Source organism: Elephantulus edwardii, unplaced genomic scaffold (genome assembly GCF_000299155.1).
Source record: "Elephantulus edwardii isolate Elephantulus edwardi_28Jun2011 unplaced genomic scaffold, EleEdw1.0 scaffold00094, whole genome shotgun sequence".
NCBI classification, from domain to species: Eukaryota; Metazoa; Chordata; class Mammalia; order Macroscelidea; family Macroscelididae; genus Elephantulus; species Elephantulus edwardii.
The window spans coordinates 3,340,110-3,346,900 of NW_006399844.1; positions in this window are offsets into that span (position 1 = coordinate 3,340,110).

The window sequence follows — 6,791 nt, forward strand, 5'->3', positions numbered from 1 at the left end:
AAAATGCAGAAACCAAGAAAAATAGATGAGAGGGAGAGTGATTTCAAAATAGAGATTTATGCTCACAGGCAGATCCATAAAAGCTCATCTACCTAACTCTATCAATAGTTGAGTATCAATGAGCTCTAAGACTAAAAGTAGTGTGTCAATGCTAATCACCATTAGTAGCACAATCCTAAAGTCCTAAAGGAAGGCACCATCAGCATTGTATACAGGAACACTAAGAATCCATCATTATTGTCTTTCCTTCCATCCCTCTGTCCCTTAAAACCTACCCATGACAACCAGGTAGTAGAAGGATCTGTCCAGATTAAAGGGTTGGAAGTTTCATTCTCCAGAGAACTGGAGGGACCTTGGATGGATGAAGAATTGTGACTCCATTTTATGAATATTGGCATTCAATATCCCATACCAAGAAGACAAATCACATGAGAAACAGTTAAATGAGCTGGTAGGAGTTAGCCTGGGGAAGAAACAACTCTTTTGAAGCCTTTACTAATATGATAGACTGATAGAGTTTCATTTAGCCCTGAAATATTCTGATTCCACAAAGATCTCATGAGTCTCCACGTGAAAGAATGATCAAACTTATTGTGAGCATGGCTCCCTAGGGATAAATTAGGAGAAATGGGAGAAATTCACAAGGAGACAGGTTTCAATTTGATGAAAGGAAGAAACTTTAAGCATTGTAACATGTTCCAGAATAGAACCGGTTGCCAGCACGCTGTCAGTGAAGGTCTGTGTAGAAGGGACTCCCACAGCATGTGGGGAACAGCATTAGGTGATATCTAAAACACCTTTCAAGTCTGAGATGATGAGCAGTAGGGATTAGAGGTCAAGGGGAAGAAGATGAGGGTCTTTAGCAAACCCTCATTCAACCAACAAAAGCATCGGCTCCTACAAGTGCATGCTGAAACCAGAAAATGCTATTGGTTTATATTGGCCTCTATAACCCAAGTAACTCATTTCAGAGAAGAAAGGGTCATATCTATGGAGGAGTTCGCACACCAGAAGGTGCGCTGGCTGGCTGGTCGACATTTCTGCCACTGCATACAAACATCACTGAATGCCAGGTGTAGGTGAACAGATGTTTTGGAGATAAACAAGAAAAGAAATATTTTCTTAAAGGCTTATTCTTGGAAAATCACAATGCTAAATTCTCATTTCTTGGAGGAAGGTTGTGTGGTTCAGCTCATGTATAGTTTTGTGGATTTGTTTTTCTGGCCAAGTGAGTGAAGCAGGAAAGGCAGGCTCATGTGAAAGAGCCATGGTGTTTCTATGGTGCAGGGCGCTGGGACAATACGGGGCGGGGCTGGAGGGCACAGGGGGCAGGGCCAGACAGCCTGCTCAACTATTTAGTGGCTTGACGTCCCTGTGTTTAGAATTCCTCCTCTGTGCAATAGAGATAATAATAGTCTTTCCCTCCTAAGATTATTCCAAGAATTAAAACACTTAGGATACTTGTTTTTAGTTGTAAAACATTAGAGCAGACTTTGTTGTTCGTTGTTGTTGTTGTTGTTAGATGCCATTAAGTTGACTCCAACTCATAGCGACCCTATGCACACCAGTCTGAACCTTGTTCCCTCCTCTGTCATCTTCATGATCTTGGACATGCTAAAGCCTATTGTTACAGTTTCTGCGTCAATCCGTCTTGTCGGGGTGTCCCTCTCTTTCTCTACCCTCCACCTTTCTGAGAATGGCATCTTTTTCATACCCAAAGTATATGATTCGAATCCACCAGTGACTTTCACCATCCTTACCTCTAAGGGGCACCTTGGTTGTACTTTCTCCACGATCCTCTTGTTTGCTCCTCTGCAAGTCCATGGGATATTCAGCATAATGTTGCTAAGTGCCCCCAAGCCCATCTTTAATTCATAGCAACCCCATGTGACAGAGCAGGATTCACCCATAGACTTTCCTTGGTTATAATTCATGGAGGCATGTTGCCAGGTCCTTCTCCCGCAGAACTGCTGAGTAGGCGCTGACCGCTGGCTGAATTTGAACCACCAACCTTTCAGGTAGCAGCAGAGCAATTAATCATTGCACCATCAGGGCTCCAGTAGAACAGACCTTAGTACTTAATCAATTTTTACACTGTTCTTATTATATATTATGTTAATATTATTCTCAAAATTCTTTTGAAAGAAGCATAATGAAGGTGGGAAATCTTGGACTTTGGAATAAGGCAGAGTTCAGGTCAATTTCTACTCTCCTAGCCTTTGGTATATCAACTGTAAAAAAAAATATAGCAAAATACTTATTTCCCCTACAGGGTTAGAGAAAAATTAAACAGAATAATGTTTATGTATCTAGTTTACTGCCTGGCATATAATCAATATTCAAGAAATATTAGTTCCTATAACCTTTCTCTCTGTATCAGTGTGTTTCGTCAGCTAACCAAGGCACTATAATAAGAGGTAGGGACACAAATATGACTGAGACACAGTCCTCCAGGATTTATAGTCCAGATAAGGAAGCCTTGAATGGGAGCAAATGACCAGGCAATGTTATAAGAACTATATTAAAAGGCAATATAATAAGGGAGCTCTGGTAGCCTAGTGATAGGAAGTTGTTCTGTAATTCCAAAAGCACGCGGTTTGAGACCAGATGCTTCGTGGAAGAAGGATGGGCAATCTCCTCCCATGTGATTTAATGCCTCTGAAAATCCACTGAAGGGTCAGCTATGGGTCAGCTCCAACTCTATAGCAAACAACAATGATGGTGGTATCAATCCAAGTGTATTGGGAACACAGGGAAAGAGGGACTAGGCTTATCTGGGAGAATCAAAGCTGTCTTCACCTAGGAGGCAAAGTTTAACTGGGATTTGAAGAGCTTTACTGGGTTAATTAAAGAGTTAGTAAGAGACGGTATAGAGGAGAGAGCATGTACAATTCATACAATTCATCAATTGGTTTATTGTACTGTAGTGGCTTATATGTTGCTGGGATACCAGAAGCTATGTCACCAGGATATCAAATGCCAGCACAGTCACCAGTAGGTAGTCAGGTTTCAGTGAAGCTTCCAAAGTTATACAAACCAGGAATAAAGGCTTGGCAATCTCGTTCCAAAAGTTATCCAACGAAAACCTCAGAGACACGACAAAACATTGTCTGATTTGCTAGCTTTGGATACATAATTAAGAGGGGCCAATCATGGCAGGGGAGCAACATGTCTGATGAAGAGGAGGGTCAGCAGGGGCACAGGAGACTCCTGGTGAAACAAATTAACAAACTACTGAGATGATAGTGTAGGTGAGGCCAGTAACGGTGAGGATGGTGCAGAATCAGGCTATCTATCCATCCATCCAGTGTGCACACAGTACTACGGAAGGCCTGTCTGGTGATTGATCACTAGCTGCCCTAATGTCCATACCTGGATTTCTATGCCAAACCCTCTCAGGCCCTAACAAGACGCAGCTCTCTTCCTTGAAGGAATACCCATTGGAAGAACTCGTAGGAAAACACAAGGACAGAGAAGAAGAGAGTCAACGAAGAACAGCAGGTGTGCATTTCAAGAGGAAAACTGCAAGGAAAGAAGAAAAAGGATGAACTGAACAAATCTCAACTATAGACTTTTAAAAGTTATGTTGCTTTATTTTAATAGACTCGAGTTTCATGCCACCCCAGAGAGAAGATGCTGAAAGGCATCACACAGACCTGCTTCTGGTTGCTTGATTCTTAGCTTCCCAGAGGGCAAAGAGTCACCCCACTTTAGCTGTCATGTAGGTCATGTGGCATCCCTGGAATCCCTGGGGCCAGGCTGGGAGCACTGGCCTTTTTATAAGGCTCCAATCAAGTTGATAAACTCATGCCCTCTTCCAACACAGCCCACTAGTAGACATTGTCAAAGATCGGCTTCCAAAACAGAACTACAAAGAAGCCAACCTTAAACTACTCCTTCTCCAGGTGATTGAGAAGGGCCTCGTGTGTGTGTGGCATAGTATGTACATGTGTTAGTTTATGTGTAGAGTCTGCAAATGCTCATGTGTCTGTGAATTTGTATTTTTGTGTACATGTGTGTAGCATGTGTATGTGTGTAAGTGGGGGATGGATGGACTCAAAAGGAAAATCTCTCCCTCTATGGAGATGGTGTTGAAGGGGTAACTTCCACCCCAGCACTGATTCTCTTGCTCAAACACCTGCTGATTATTCAAGATCTGGCAAGAGTGCGCAGTCCAACACCATAATGTGAGAGGATTCCTCCGCAAAATATCAGTCTCTTTCAAGGACAGGTCACTCTACACCCCTCCCCTTCAGGATCACTTCACGGTCTGTTATCAAAGTCTAGTCTCTGGAAAGTGCTTGGAAAGCTTCATCCCATGGAATGAAGTGAGGCAGAGCAGCCCCAGCAGGCCTGAGTGAATCAGGTGTCAGGCATATTTGGGTGAAGCCCTACTGTGCACTAGCAGCCACAGGAGCCAGAGTCCAGATCCTGCTCTCAAGCCTCCTGGCTCAGGAAAGGTGAACTGTCAGGCCCAGGGGTGCAGCAGGAAGAGAAGGGTTTTCAGGGAATTGAGTGCTGAATCCAGCTTTACCCACTTACGGACTGTATATCCTTGGACTGGTTACTTGCCCTCCTTGGTAGCATCAATGAAACGGTGCTAGCAGGATACAGCAGGCCTCATCTGTCTTCCTGGCCAAGTCAAGCCAAAACAGTCAACAGGCCAAGTTAACAGTGTTCTAAAGTATCCAGGGAAAATAAGTGGGCCTGGCAGGGTAAGTGAGCCGGTTCAGGAGGAAATGGTGCCACCATTACCCAAAGGGCAGTGAGAACCTCACAAGTGGAAATAGGTGTCTTCTGGGAGGAAGTCTTGCTTCCTGACCATAGAAATATTTCTCCCACCCAGACTCATGGGAGAGCTGGGCTTGGCTGCCTGGACATAGGTGAAGGAAGGGGTGGGACAGACGCCAGAAACAATTAACAGGCAGAGGTTAGGGTTGTCCCGCTGAGCCCAACCTGCCAGTAACTGCTTCCAGCGTCTCAACACAAACTCTGCAAGTACAATCTGCACACATACACGCATGCAGAACACACCGGTCATGACCCATATCTGGAATCGCTGAATCCATCAGCACAGGTGAACTCATTCAGTCTTAAACTCATCGAATGTATGCGCACACACACACAAACACAGCCCATCATAGACATTGTGTCCTATATATACCACACATTTAAATATCCAGCTCTGGAGGTCTATTTGTAAGGAACTGGGCTGAAACTCCAAAGGCACACAGTTTGAATCCACCAGCTGCTCCATGGGAGAAGTATGGGCAATCTCCTTGGCATGTGATTTACTGTCTCTGATTTCCGTTGGAGGGTCAGCTACGATTCTGTTCCGACTCCATAGCACATCACCAAGCTTGTTTATATTTACATCTTGTTTCTCACTCTGTCTCTCTCTCACACACATAACACACAGATAACATACCCCCCCCCCATTCGATACACAATAATCAACAAACTCTCTTACAAGCCTGTACTTTACCACGACTGACTCGCTCCCTCTACAGTTCTTCTCAGGCACCCAGAAGCCCTTTCCTACTTGTATGCACAATCCACCACATAAACACATTGTGTCTATGACTCTACACTCGGCACGCAAGCCTGCACTCCTCGGCACATCTGTGCAGTCATCCTCTACCCCGCTGACTCCAGCAAGAGGCTTCCCGCTCGGGGTGTGCAGCGGCCACAATGGCCAGGAATTAAAATGCAGCGAGGAGGAGCCAGGGCGCGTCAGCACCGCGTCTCCAGGAGCGCACAGCGCTCGCCGCCGCCGCCGCCCCGCCCGCGCGGAGCGGCCGGGCCAGCCAGCGGAGGAGCAGGTGCTCGGAGCCCAGCCGCGCCAGCGTCGCGCGGCCGCTGCCCAAGTTCGCCCGGGGCCCGAGGAGGGCCGGGCAGCGGGGAGAGGAGCGCAGCCAGCGTCGCCGCCACCTCCGGCTTCAACTGTCCAGAGGAGGACACTCGGAACATCGAGTCAGGGGTACTCCTCGGAGGTGTAGCTGGGGCTCCGCAGTCTCCAGCTTCTGGCGCCACCAGGGCAGTGGTGGGGAGATCAGGCTTTTCTGGAGACCCGAGACACCCAGGAAAGCCGGAAGAACCAGCGACACTTCCCTCTGGCCGACAGCCCTGGAGGGGCCCAGCAGCGAGCCGCCTTCCATAGGACACCCCAAGACTGCCCCTGCTCCAAGCTAGAGTGGACACATCGCAGTGTTGGGGTACGGGACTTGAAGGAGCCTTAACGGATCTCAGCACAGCACAGACCGGGCAGCAGTGGGAAGGGTCCCGAAAAGACGCGAAGGAGAGCAGCAACCGGCAGGGCGACCACTCACCCCAGTACACACCCACCCCACCCGCCACGCAGGGAGCCGCGGTGCGCCTCTGGGGGCGCTCGTTCCCTGGCGCCTTCCCTCCCGCGTCCCAGTACTGCTGGGCTACTAGCTGGGCTGGTGGGATCCTGGGAGATGTCCAAATCAGGCATGGTGGCCGAGTGGTCCCTCTCCCAGGACCAGCGTAAAAGCTGGGGTTAGGCGGGGTAGGGGGGACTCAGCTCAGGGTCCCCCGAGGTCCACGGCAAGGGGAGGCGGACACAGCGCCCAGGAACTGGGAAGGCGGCGCCCAGTGGGGGCCCTTCAGAAATAGTGCCCGGCGTCGGGCATCCTCCAGGAAACCCAGGGGCCCGGAGAGCCCAAGAACGCTCGGGAGAGGCCAGTGGCAGGAGCGGCGGGCCGAGGCGGCGCTCAGTCCCGGGTGGGACCCGCGGAGGCGGCGGCGGCGGCGGCGCCGGGCGGGCA